Genomic DNA, 13384 nt, shown 5'->3' with positions numbered 1-13384 from the left:
TGAAAGTAACAATTTTGATTGATATTGACTGTAACAATGAAATGTTTTTTACACAAGACAGTTTCTTTAAATGTTTTCATTAATTGTGCATTTGTTCTTTAAATATGCATTTAATATAAACTTGTTTATGAATATTAAGGGGTCCAAGAATACTGCATCCATGTGAAAAATGAAGAAAATCACAAATTTTAAAAGTTCCCTCTAGGTATGGGGGTGTCCAGAGGGTGACATGGGGTGGTCATGGCCACCATGTTGCTCCGCCATGCATTGAGTTGCATTGGGAAAAAAGTATTGAATAAGCAGTGATATATATATCACCAATTAGAAAAAATGGGAGAAAAAATATGGGAACAATGGAATTTACAGTAAAATTTAATTTAATATCAAACAAATTATTAATAAAATAATGTAGTCTACTTACTTTACCACGCCTGCAAGAAAATTGTCTTCAACTCTACAAACATATAAATATTAAACCCCCCCCCCCCCCACTCCAACCCCCATTAAACCCCGCCCGCACAACTAATTCAGTGCTGTTGATGCACTGGCTATTTCCAGGTTTTCTTTCTTATGCCCGACCCCCACGCCCCACGGATGAGTAAATCCGTGTCAGAATCCAAGTGTGGGAGGTACTTGGAAGTTGTAAATCTCCGGGCTGGAGAGGCGCGCACACACTTGCAGCGAAGACGCGAACGAAACACGCCGCCTCGCTTCATCCCGCTCGTGACGTACCGTGCCCGGGCCACTCGCGTGCTTCTCCAGCCCAGACCCCCCCCCCCCCGCCCGAACCCCGTCTCGCCTCTGACCTGCGGAAAGGGAAGAAGGGAGGGCGGACGGTCGTACGACGCCCCATTTGCCCAGACACTTACCGGGCGGATGAAGCTCCACGGCGGACGAACTGCTCCCTGATGTCACGCTCTACGCCGCCGCTGCTCCTCCGCGCTCCTCTCTGCTGTTCTTCCCGCGTCCCGGATCTCTCGCCGCAGCTGCAGCCACTTGGGAGCCAACACGACCGGAGGAGCTTTGCCTTTACCACCTGAGCCACAACCTTTCGGACCGGAGCCTAAAGGTAAGACTGGCTGGTTTCTTCTTTTTTTGAAGTGAGTTTTTAAGACACCTGATTGAGAAATCGACGTTTTATGATTTTTCTTTCTTTTTTTTTTTTTTTTTTGCATTTTTCCATTTTTGATGTTTGGTGGAACGAATCGGGCGTAATGACGCGTACGAAGTGTGCGCCAGTTTGTGTGGTCATTCTTGGCAGTTGGCTGCCTTGTTAGTTTGCAAGTAAGCAAAGATGTGCTTACGTGGTGGCATGAATGGTGCATCCACAACTCCGTGAGGGCCCCTATACCACAGCTTGCCTCATATTTTGACAAGCAATAACAATGAAATGCAGGGGAAGTATGCAGTATGGTTTTTAGTATGATTTTGGTTCCCACACAGAACGACTTGAATTTGTTCCATAACCAAGCCCCAACGTCAATTTATTCGAAAATCTTATCACAATCTTTCATGTTTTTAATAAGGCAAAAAAAAAACAAAAAAAAGCAATGAAATGTATCAAACCATTACGCATTATAAAAGGGAATGTAAAGGAATAAACTGGTTCTATGAAGTGCAAATGTAAAGAGACACACTGTAGTGTGATTGTGTGTTGAGGTGTGCCTTTAAGGGGCATGTTAGTGAGCCTTTTTGCACACTGGATGCTCGGGTGAGTGCATGGATACGATGCCCCCCAAATAATTTTAGTCTAGTGGTCCGGGGTGGGCGAATGTTTGACCAGGTCTTTTTTTTGCCCATTCAAAATTTGTCATTTTTCTTCGATGGCGTGTTGGGGGTAAGTGACCCCCCCCCCCTCCCCTTTCATCAGGCTTTTGAGGTTTTAGGTAATTTTTTAGGTAATTGTCATTCATTTCTCAGTGACTAATCATATGGAACCTAATGAATCAACGCAGACATATGCAGTCGGTGGGTGTCTGTGACGGTGTTGCTGGTGCTCATCCAAATTAAGATTGTAAAGATGTCCGTGCTCCTGTGAGTGCCATTCAAGTTCATTCCCAAATTTTCCCTTAATTTCTTGGCAAAAAGTGACTGCGTGACCCTCTGGTACATAGGCTTTGTGGATTTTTCTTTTCTATAAGTGGCCAGATAATAAGATATAATGCAGTTTGAGCTTTTTGGAGCATTCCTCTGAGTTATTGGCTTTGGGAATTGTATGATATGATGTCGCAGGCCAGAGGTCAGGTTACGTAGCGAGTCAATTAGGTAGTTGTGGTGTTTTAAACACGCAATAGCTCACGAAAGTCAGTACACCCCTTACATCGTTTGTAGTGTTACATGTTTTCAATGGACAACACTGAAGAAATTAAAATTCCTCACAATGTAACACAATGTCCAACTTGTGTAATAGTATACATTTACTGTGTACAGTTTACAAGTTTAAGTCAACACACAAGCATTCATGTCTCAACCACCTGCAACAAAAGTGAGTACAACCCATAGTGAAAATGCTGAAATCATAATTAAAAAAAACACATAAACCCAGGGACTTTTTGTACATATAAATCCATCCATCCATTCATTATCCCAACCGCTTATCCTCACAAGAGTTGCAGGTGCGCTGGAGCCTATCCCAGCTCTCTATGGGCAGTAGGCAGGGTACACCCTGAACTGGTTGCCAGCCAATCACAGGGCACAGTGTGCTAAAGTCAGGTGTGAATGGGGAGCAGGTGTGGTAAAAGGGGCAGCGGTCAAGTACCCCCTCACAAAATACTCAGCTCGCAAAGTACCACCATCATGACCAATATTAAGTGTAAAGTCTTAATAAAAAATGAGGCAGTGGTTTTATACATATAAAAAAAGGACTTAATTTTTGAATTATTATGTATTTTACCAGTTGCCAGTTACATTGGAAAAAATAGCTTTGTTAAATTCACTGATTACTTATACAATACAATAAAATACAATTTTATTTATATAGCGTATTTCATAACAGCTATAGTTGCTAGTTTTGCATTTTTCATAGTGACATTGAAGAATAAAATTCGTTTTTATTAAAAAAAAATCTTTATGACTCAACAGAGCTGGGCACTTTACCCTTTTTTGCCAGTCGGTCCTCCGTCCGCGACCTGGGTACCCTTCCGTTCTCACCCCTCTGTTCTTATTCATAAAAAATGTCATCCTCCGACCGCGTCCGTCCTCGTCCTTTTAAAGCGCTTCCGTCCTTACATTCCGTCGGTAAATTTTTACGTGGAGTGCCTTTGAGTACTATGGTGTTAGGAATCATGGTGTCCTCCTGTGTTTTATTATTCATTAACTATTAGTTTTGTTGACTGCGGAGGCACTACGGCTGAGAGGAATGTGCTGGTTAAGTCCTGTCAATTCTTTCTCACTGCAGCGACCTGGAGGTGGTTAGCTGCGACTGCCTTTCGTGGTGAAAGGCGCTACTCTTTTGCTATATGAATGTCTTCTTCAAGAAATACATATATTAGACTTAGCGTAATGTTTTGTGATATTTAAATTGTATCGCTAGTCTGATTACTTGGCTTGAAAAAGTAGCACGTTAGATTAGTCGCTACTGGAAAATGTGCATGTGTTGGAGTAACGAGTTACTTAGAAATCAGTGATTGTACATGAAAGCAAAATAAAAAGTGGACCTAAATAAATGTTGAAAGCAAACAGTTCTAAAATATTATATGTAAATGTTGAACTTAATGAATATACTTTGATGGGTAAAAAAAAAAAAAAAGTGTTTAAGCTACTGTAATATTATGCCCAGTTTGATCATTTCTTTTAATGATTGTTTCATTGAACATGCCACTAGAGGGAGTGTCACACTTTGATAATCACTTTATGTACAGCAACAATTCTTTTTTTCAGATACTCAGAATTGTTTGTCACGAGGGGCCATGTTGAACTTTCAGTGACCGGTTAGAGAGAGGATAAGAGCAATTTCATCAAATATAACATACCTGCTCCCTTTTCACACCTCGGAGATTATAACACTGAGCCACATGACACCAGGGAGGGAAAATGGCTAATTACGCCCGATTTGGACAATTTCACCTTGGGGTCTACTCACTTTTGTTGTCAGCGGCTTGGACATAAATGTCTGTGTATTGAGTTATTTTGAGAGTACAGTGAATTTATATTGTTATGCAAGTTACTTTACATTGTAGAAAAGTGCCATTTCTTTAGTGTTATCACATGAATACATACAATAAAATAGTTATCCAAATGTGAAAAAACTTTATTTCTGTACGTCTGCTCGTGCTGTTGTCTATTTTCTCCAATATGAGAAGTGGTAAAAGTGTAATCGTGTCGGTGCCGAGGATCAGATGCATCTTCCTGTTCCTTGCTTCTTTCATCTTCTTCGCAATGAAGGCCTCTCAGAAACTCTAAATGATCCAAGAAGGATAAAAGAAACTGAACAATCTCTCCACACTCGTAACACGCGCTTTCCTTATTGTTATCATTTGAAATAACGTAATGTTCAGTGATTTATTTTTTTCCCCAGGAGATCATATCCCCTACGTCTTTTGATGTGGCTCACAGGAGACGACTACATTTCCATTTTTCTTCTCTGTTATGCTGTTTGTGTTTCTGTTCTTTAGGAGGCACTTAGGACAGTAAACACTTGTGAAGTGCAATTGCAAAAGGCGATAAAAGGATTAGCGGAATGTTCCATTGTCATTGCCTGCCTCTGTCCACATGCCTTTCTGGTCCTCTTTTCAGTCTTACTGTATTTTAGAAGAACTGAACAGAATAGTCTTACACAGCATGCCGCTGCTGATGTTTACTCTGCTAGTGTTCCCCGACTTTTTCTTGAGACAAGGCATGCTTTTTACGTTAAAACACGACAAAAAAAATCACACAAGTATATTTCCTTCAAGTACCGACTTTTTCTCGAGACAAGGCACATTTTTCACGTTAAAACACGACCAAAAAAAAGTCCCACAAGTACATTTGTGATAATGAGTTTGATAAGCTGCAGAGTGTTGCTAAGTCATTAAATTCGTAGCGCAGCTAAGCCCCTGAGTGCCAGCCATTTTCCAGCATTTTGACCCATCTTTGATGGCCCACAGAATATTGTGTTTTATGGCTATATAGAAAAGCCATTTCTGGGGGTGGACATTTTGTTACTTCTGTCGACTGAAAATGACATCACAGATGCTCAGGCAACGACCAATCCACAGCTCACCTGTTTTCTGAAGCTTAGCCATGATTGGTCGAGCCCTGAGCATCTGTGATGTCATTTTCAGTCGGCAGAAGCGACAAAATGGCCGCCCATTGAGATGGCTAAAAAGGGGTGGAGTTTGCATATTCCACAAACGAAATATTAGTCAGAATGCCGTGTTTCCACTGGTGGGCCAGCTTAGAACGTATTCTTAAAAAAATAAGTTTGAGTTGACTTCCATTTTAAGAGCCCTGTAAAATTTGAATGATCGAGAAAAAAAAAAGGCCAATTATGTAGAATGAGGCTTCAAAATGGTGAAAAATTCGATCAGATCGTTCTCTTTGCTCTCAGACGCTGTGGGCGTGTCAGCTCAACTGTCAGTCAAATCACGACCTGAAAAAAAGGATGCGTGTTCTCACAGCCGAAAATGAGGCACTCTAATCTGGTGGCCACCACAGCCAGGAGCCCTGTCCACACGCTGGCCGCATTACATGCACACACTCATGGCCAACAACGAGGCATTCAAAAGTGGCTACGCCATCCCAAAGCTGTCTACATGCTGTCTGGGAAGTTGGACTTGGAAAGTTGGAAAAATTCTCCCTCCACTTTGCTCCTCTGCCCGTCACTGCGTGACATACGCACACTCATGCCGGACAATGAGGCACCTCTAAAGCGGCCATGCCATCCTGAAGCCCCTGTCCGGATACAAGATGTCAAGTTGCAGTTGAAAAAAAAGATCCCCCCCCTTCACTCTGCCGCTTTTCTCTGCTTAACGTGTGCACACTCATATCTGACAACAAGGCGCTCTAGAGCGACCACGCCATCCTGAAACCTGTCCGCAAGTTGGTTGTCAAGTTGGATTCCTTCTCCTTTGATTACTTTTCTTGACGTTTTCAGTGAACAAAACTGAAAGAGGAAATCCAACCATAAGCTAGAAGGTTGAGTATTTAAAGTGTGTGGTGAACAATTTAATCTAATTTAAGTTATTTTTCCTTGGTGGATGTCGGCTCTCCACTGAGTGCCATTCTCACTGACAATGTGAGACATTTTAGACCTTTTTCTTAATTTGTCAGTGAATAATGCATGAATGTTAATTTGAAAAAAAAGTTCACACAAGCTCTTCTATTCTGATGAATCCTTAAAGTGTCTTTTACGGGATTTGCGTTATTTAGATCATGCATTAGAATAGTCGCGGGTCTACTTTTCTTTTTTTCTCTTCCATTTTTGGGTTTCTGTCATTCTTTCTTAATTCAAGAGAGTGAGCTGAAAATGTCATCCTGTGTTTAAGTCTGCCTGGGGTCCTGTGGTACTTAGTGGCGCGTTATGAATTAACATCCATCCCTCTGCTATAGTGACGGCCTGGCCTGTATTCTTACTGGGCCATATTTAGTCAAAGAAGAGGTGATGTCAAGTTAGAATTTTAAAGACCCATTTAATATTTTAAACTATTTCTTTGTGAATGCTGTTTTTATTTTAGTTATTTATTTTTTGTGCAATATCATGTTGCTATTATACAGTACCGTGAGCTTACATTGCAAATGCAATTAATCGTTCAGCCCTATTACACAGGGCAAATTTTTTTATGGTGTGGGCAATTATTAGACTGTCTAAATGAAGCTCCTCCTCTCATTTCAGCATACTGTAGTTACTTTCCCCCCAGATGGCTCCAAAGCAATATTTTATATGGGTTTGTCCTGAGTACAAAAACAGCATAGGCAATATTTTCAATGAGTAATGGGAGGTATATTCTGAAAATGAAAATGATATATTCTGAATTTGTGAATGCCAAATTATGAATCAAATGCCTCCTTTAACATCAATAGAACCATCTTTCATCATTTCACCAAGTCAAGTTTGATTCCCACTAGTCATTTTGACTTTGAGAAGTACAACAAACTGTGATTTAATTACATGTGACCCCACCACTTCACCCCCCCCCCCCCAAAGCCCCGAGCCGCCCCTGCTTTGACCTAACTGATGTCACCTTCTGTATTGGGCCTCAATAGGGAGAAAATTATTTCGAGTAACAGAGGCTGAGGTTTAATTTTGGCAAGTGACATTTGTTTAAAGTGGATATTATTGTAATTACAAGTAATGTACAGCATTCCCAGCAGACCCTTGGCAGCGTAGCGGCATAGCCGGAGATAATAGAGCTCATTTGCTTCTCTTTTGGAAGCGGCTCCTTGCCACCAATATGTGCGTTGTTTGTTTTTATCGCTCAAAGTGATAACTATGTCTGCTTAATATGCACAATATGGAGTTTTTTTTTTCTTTCTGCAAACGGGTGATTTAAATTAGAAATGCATGACTGCAAAAGGATATTACTGGAAGTCGTAAGTGGTTTTGATTGAACACAAAACTGACTGAATTGGACTGGTCACCAGTCAATCATAGGGTACATAAAGGAAAAAAAATCCATCCACTCTTGGCCACTAGGGGGAAGTATATTGCAGTCATAGAGACACAAACTAAGAAGTTTCACAACTGACTCAGGACAATGCAGAAATATTGTTCATTTTTTGCAAAGGATAAAAAATATATGCCTGAGTAATTTATATAATCTGTCTACATGTATTGCTCCACCATTTGTATTATCATGGCCGTTGCTGAAAGGATTACAACTCGGCGATCTCGCTGCTATTTGTTAGCCTAAGGCATAGGTCAATTTTTTGGGGGGGGACAAATTTCTCACTGTATGCCAAACTGCTGCTTCTCATCAAAATGAGCTGAGTCACTACCACTATTCAGCGCTTGTGTCTCAGATTTTGGCACTCACATCAAAGCAAAAAAAATGGGCCGAATGACGGCTCGTATCTCAAAAAACTTGCAAGTCATGTTACTTGCATCTGAAGGCAACAAAAACATGTCAAGATATTATGCTTTTTTTCTACTGCCTTAAAGAAACCTTTCGTGTGGTTTGTTAAAGGGAGAACACATTTTAATTTGCGTTATCGGGGTGCTGCTGCTTGTGCTGTGTGGTGTTCATCTCTCCATCTGCAAACATCCCGGTGTTGCCCTGCATCAAGTCAGCACGACGGTAATTTGGGGTGATTATTGCTCTCCCTCGTGCCCGCCGCCGCACGGCGAGAGGCCCTCGCGCTCGGCTGGACTGTCACGGCGCGTAACGAGATGTTTGATGGCGGGGAGATGGCGCATAATGAAGCAAATGAGAGTCAGTAGTAGCAGCTAAAAAAAAAAAAAAGGCAAGAGCTTATTCATTATTCAACGTATTGCAGTCAAGCTGCTTGTATTTGTATAGTGCAAAATCCCAGCAGAGGCTGCCCCGATGATGCGGAGCGCGGCCAGATTGTTGGCTTTAATTTGCGGAGACTTAACACGGCTTTGAAAGCGAGATGCGATGACAACGAAGCGCCAGTTGGGAAGAAAGCGTTCCTGAAGTTGGAAGCATCCCCACGAGGAGCCCCCAAATATTGCAGACAACTGTAAACATAAACAGCGGAGATAGTCATATTCATTTGTTTGGGAATTGATCAATTGACCATTTCTGCCAACAAACTTAGCCTGTCTCATAACTGAATGGGATACAGTAAATCCAGGCGACACTGCGTTTCAACTTTCGTTCGCCCGCTATAGTGCAGATTTTTTAGTTTTAGACAAATTTAGAGTTCCCACAGAGCAGAGAGAATACATGTCTATGAGTGTTGTTGTATTCTTTGATTGTATGTGTTGCAGCGCCGTTTGTGTAAAGTCACAGTTGTTTGAAGGTTTGTTGCTACCTCAAGATCTATGCTAATTTCCATTAGCCCGTTATGGTTATTTTACATTTTATGTTAGCATTTAGGTAGTGGACTGTCATATGATGAAATTGCATAGTTTGCTTAAACATTTTGGTGTTCAAATACACCCTATTTAATTCTCAGTTTTATGTATTGATTTTACGCTAAACTTCAACTGGGTTTGTAATTGCATAATCGCATATAGATGCCACAAGATGACGACAAAGCACTTAAAACTGAGTGGATCACAAAATACTAACACCATACATCTAGCATGTACACAATCAAGAGCCCATGTTACATAAACGATGATTCTGTAATTGAATGATTCAACACAAACAACCTTCAGATGAGCCTCATCAATAGTAGTCACTATCATACTAGCCTAAATTACAGGCTAGCAAAAACTGATGTGTGGCCAAACAATTATATGCATTAGCACTTTGCACAAATCGTATTAAGTCATTAAAATCCCCTTTTGGCCCTTACACACAAATATAACTAATAAGGAAATACAGGAAATTCGTAAAACTCCAAGTAGAAGACTTTTTTTTTTTTTTTTTTTTAAATCTACAGCTTTACTGTAGGAAATAAGTGAATACAGACAAACAAGAAAATATGCACGATAATAATAAAGCAGGCCTCCAAACCAATGTAGTCAAAACAAATTTGACAGTGGTTCAGGGTAAAGATGTAGATACAACATTTAAAAAAACCCAAAAAAACCTTGTGAGTCACTACGGCATCAGTAGGTACTGTACCACAAATTGAGTATTGTTTTTGTGGTGACTTTTAATCCCATTATTTGAAAGCAGATGTCTGTATGTTCTATTTTTTACTTTGTTAAAATAAGCTCATTGCTTTTTCAGCCTCCACAGATGATGATGATGAGTGGTAGCTGGCCAATAGAGTGCGTTACGGAGCCGCCCCAGCATTCATCGCATAACCTTCAAAAGGTTACATAAAAATGAAGTAATTAAGCAGACTTTTTTTTTTTTTAAATACCGGTTTACGCATAGCTATTTTTAGACGAGCAGGATAACTATTCTATAGTTAATGATGATTGAAGTTATTTTGTTTTAAGCGAGATGAGCTTTACTCTTTCTCTCATTTTTTCCCCCCTTTGTTTGCCAAGTTATAAAAATGAGTATTGTATACAGCGTTGACATTTTTACTTTTACTTTACTTTTTAATTTCATTTCAGTAGGTGCAGGAGTTGAATCTACTTAAGAACAGAGTGTGAGTACTTTTGCTACTTTTGCTCCTTACCTTTCCCCACCCATGCTGAGCTGAGATGCACCAAAGCAGACAAATGAGATAGGAGCGGCTCGGGACATTGGTAGAAAATCCATTTCCCAACTCCATCAATTCCCGAGCATGCGGTCTCCTTGGCCACGGCGACTGTGAGCTTTTTATTTAGCATCCGCTAAGCGACGCGTTCCTATTAACATGAAATGGCTCTGTGTCGGCGTCTTGCGTTTATGTCGGTTATTTACTGCACGGCTCCGGGGTCTCGCTCCGGGCGTGGTGTTCAAGGCTGGCGTGGCCCCACGATGTGCGAAGTGGACTTTAATGGGCCGGATGGGAGGGGTGGGGATGAGTGGCAAGGGGGCCCTTTTGGATGGAACATTTACAATGACCGCATGTTAGTACAGATGCGTTGCTGGTTGAAAGCGACTTCAGATGAGAGCGTTGCATGGGTTATTATTGCTCAAGGGCCACATTTGATTTGTTAATAGCAGTCATTTGTAGATGAGAAGTAAAAAAAAAAAAAAAAAAGATTGAATGCACAGTATATATAATTTGTTTCACTATTATTTTATTTAAAATAAAGTGAATTATTTATTAGGTAAAGGGAAAAAAGTAAGTATAAATGCAGCCACTATTCACCACTATTTGCGCACTCCCCAAAATGTTTAAAATGACCTATAGATGCCCCAAAATGGTGGCAAATCGCTACTTTTATCTATATGAAGCTCCTCAACTCAAATCAACAGTAACCAGGCACCAAAATACCACAACATGTCGGCAAAGAATGACGTTTGACTAAATGAAGATTAATTTCTTAATTCTCTTAAATATAGCTCCTTGGCACCAACATGTCACAAAATGGCAATATTTTCGTCGAGCTAAATTCGCTTCGACTTAGTTCCATGGCACCAAGTTGCTGTAAGGTCGCACCAAAGCACTACTTTTTCCTCAATTAAGCTCCTCAACTCACTTCTACATAGTTCCTTGGAACCAAGATGCTACCAGATAGTTCCCAACCACTGTTTCTCTAAATGAAGCTTGTGAACTCACTTCAACATAGTGTCATGGCGCCACGATGCCTCAGGATAGGGGCAAAGCTCTACTTTTGCTTCAATGGAGCTCATCAACTCATTTCTACATGATTCTTTGGCACCAAAATGCCACTAGATGGTGCCAAAGCATTATCTTTGTCCAAATGAAGCTCCTCAACTCACTTCAACAAAGTTCCATGGCACCAAGATGCCACAAAGTAGCGGCAAAGGTCTATGTCTGGCTAAATAAAGCTCCTCAACTCACTTTGACATAGTTCATTGGTGCCACAATGCAAAAATATGGTGCCAAAGCTTTGGCCGGCGCTGACCTTCCCGTCTCGTCGTTCCCTCGGGAATCCACTCAGTCTTTTGCCCCGACCACGAGTGCTGCCTGGCATATTTCAGCACAACATGGAGGCGTGCAACTCTAAATGTGGACTTTTCCTGTATCCCGTAAATACCCACACGGGGCCGTCACCAGCTGACTGCTAAGCATGTAGGCGCGCACCGGGGTTTTCTTCCCTCTTCCCTCTGGAGGCACATGAAAGAACATTTAGAGAGCGCGGTGAGTCTGCCTTTTAGATTAACGTACAGTGCGGACAGGTGAGCAATGAGCCGAAACGTCCACAGAGGGAGAGCGAAGCATCACACGGTGCTGCAGTCACATACAGATGAGCTGTTGTTATCCTTTTCATGGGCTCAGCTTTTATCAGGTGTTTTTCTTAACCCCATGCCAAGAGCAAAGTACAAGTTGGCCTGCGTTGAGTGTATACAACTTTAAAAAAAAAAAAATGATCATGGTGAATAGTCCACACAAAACTCATGCAGTGGATGTGGTATGCAAGTAATCTGGCATTTTCTGTATTTGTTTTTTCTTAATAGACTTTACCAAGTAAAGGCAGTTGATGAAATTATGCATGTTTCAAGATGACTTTTAGCGAGTAGACAGTATGCAATGTTAGAGGTCCGCAAAGCCATTAACGCTGCAGTGAAAGGCCACAAGGAGAGCGATCTATTAAAGTATATGCACATACAGTATGCAGCATAAATGTCAGCATGGATTTCTCCGACTATTAAAAAATTGCTTTTGCTTCGCTGAATTTGAAGCATTTCGCAATCACATGCGCCACAGTATGTTGCCGTTGGTGCTTAATGCTCGTGAATCCAAACTCCTTACTTATTCAATTTATTATAATTGACATTCATTGAAAAATATGCCTAATTGCTGTCAAAAAAGCTTTTATGTCTGTCTGTTGCGGTATATCAAGCTTTAACATACTTGGAGTGCAAAGACTGAGACTGAATGGACAATGGGCAGCACAGTGAAGCGTGGTTAGCACGTCTGCCCCTGTCAAGAGGTCCTGGGTGCGAATCCGCTCACGTGGCTTTCTTCAGCTTCCTTCCACATTTCAAAAATATGCATGCTCAATTAGTTGAAAACTATTCAGTTTTGAGGTCTAGGGGAGTCATTTTCCCTAGCAGCCCCTTAAAACATAACACCAATTAAATAAAACTAGCATGCTACGGGAATTAAAAATGTTCCTGTTCTCAAGGAAAAAGTTGTAATGTTACGATAACAAATTCAGATTTTTTTAAAGAAATATAAGAATAATTACTATGAGAATAAAGCTGTATTTTTTGCAAGAAAAAACGTTTTAATTTTTACAACATGAAGTGTATTTTGCCGGGATAAAAAGGTTTGTTTTTGCTATTTTTCCTTCACCTTAAAGTGGTGGTATCTATTATCAAAGTAAAAGTTTAAACAGGGAAGAAAGTCGTATTTCATAAGGTGAATTTTAAAAACACAACTTTAATGTAAATTATGCTTTTTATTCCGGAAAAGATGGCTTTGTTCAAAAAAAAAAAAAAAAGGACTATATTCTCGAAGAAATAGGACTTTATTTCTGTTATATTTATGTGATGATGTCACAAACCAAATTAGCTTTAAAATGGCCAATGCTTAGGTAGGGAGCAGTGATTGCTTTATTGTAGGGGTGGGCGAGTACCGATACCAATACCATCCTTATTTTATCTACTCGTGGAGGCTGCCGATACCAACCATAGATACTTGAGGTAAAAGAAATCTGACATTGAGTAAACCATCATGCGTCGGAAAGAAATGTCTTGGTTCACATTGTTTTGTCATTGTGTTAATTTAAATTTGAAATATTAAAAATACTGGCGGTATC

At 40.6% G+C, this 13384-nt stretch overlaps 1 protein-coding gene across 5 annotated transcripts in view; it reads left to right on the top strand.

The window, feature by feature from the left end:
• Positions 1-594: 594 nt before the first annotated feature.
• Positions 595-13384, top strand: part of drp2 (dystrophin related protein 2) — a 179278-nt gene continuing 166488 nt past the window's right edge. For all 5 annotated transcript variants that reach the window (XM_086023899.1, XM_086023898.1, XM_086023897.1 and 2 more), the window contains exon 1: positions 595-1069. The gene's annotated coding sequence lies outside the window, so the exon portion shown is untranslated. The remainder of the gene's footprint in view (positions 1070-13384) is intronic.

Source organism: Filicampus tigris, chromosome 2, assembly GCF_054856515.1.
Source record: "Filicampus tigris isolate MCC_2025a chromosome 2, RoL_Ftig_1.0, whole genome shotgun sequence".
NCBI lineage: Eukaryota > Metazoa > Chordata > Actinopteri > Syngnathiformes > Syngnathidae > Filicampus > Filicampus tigris.
Note: the sequence above shows the minus strand (reverse complement) of the source record. Positions and strands in the feature narration are given on the sequence as shown.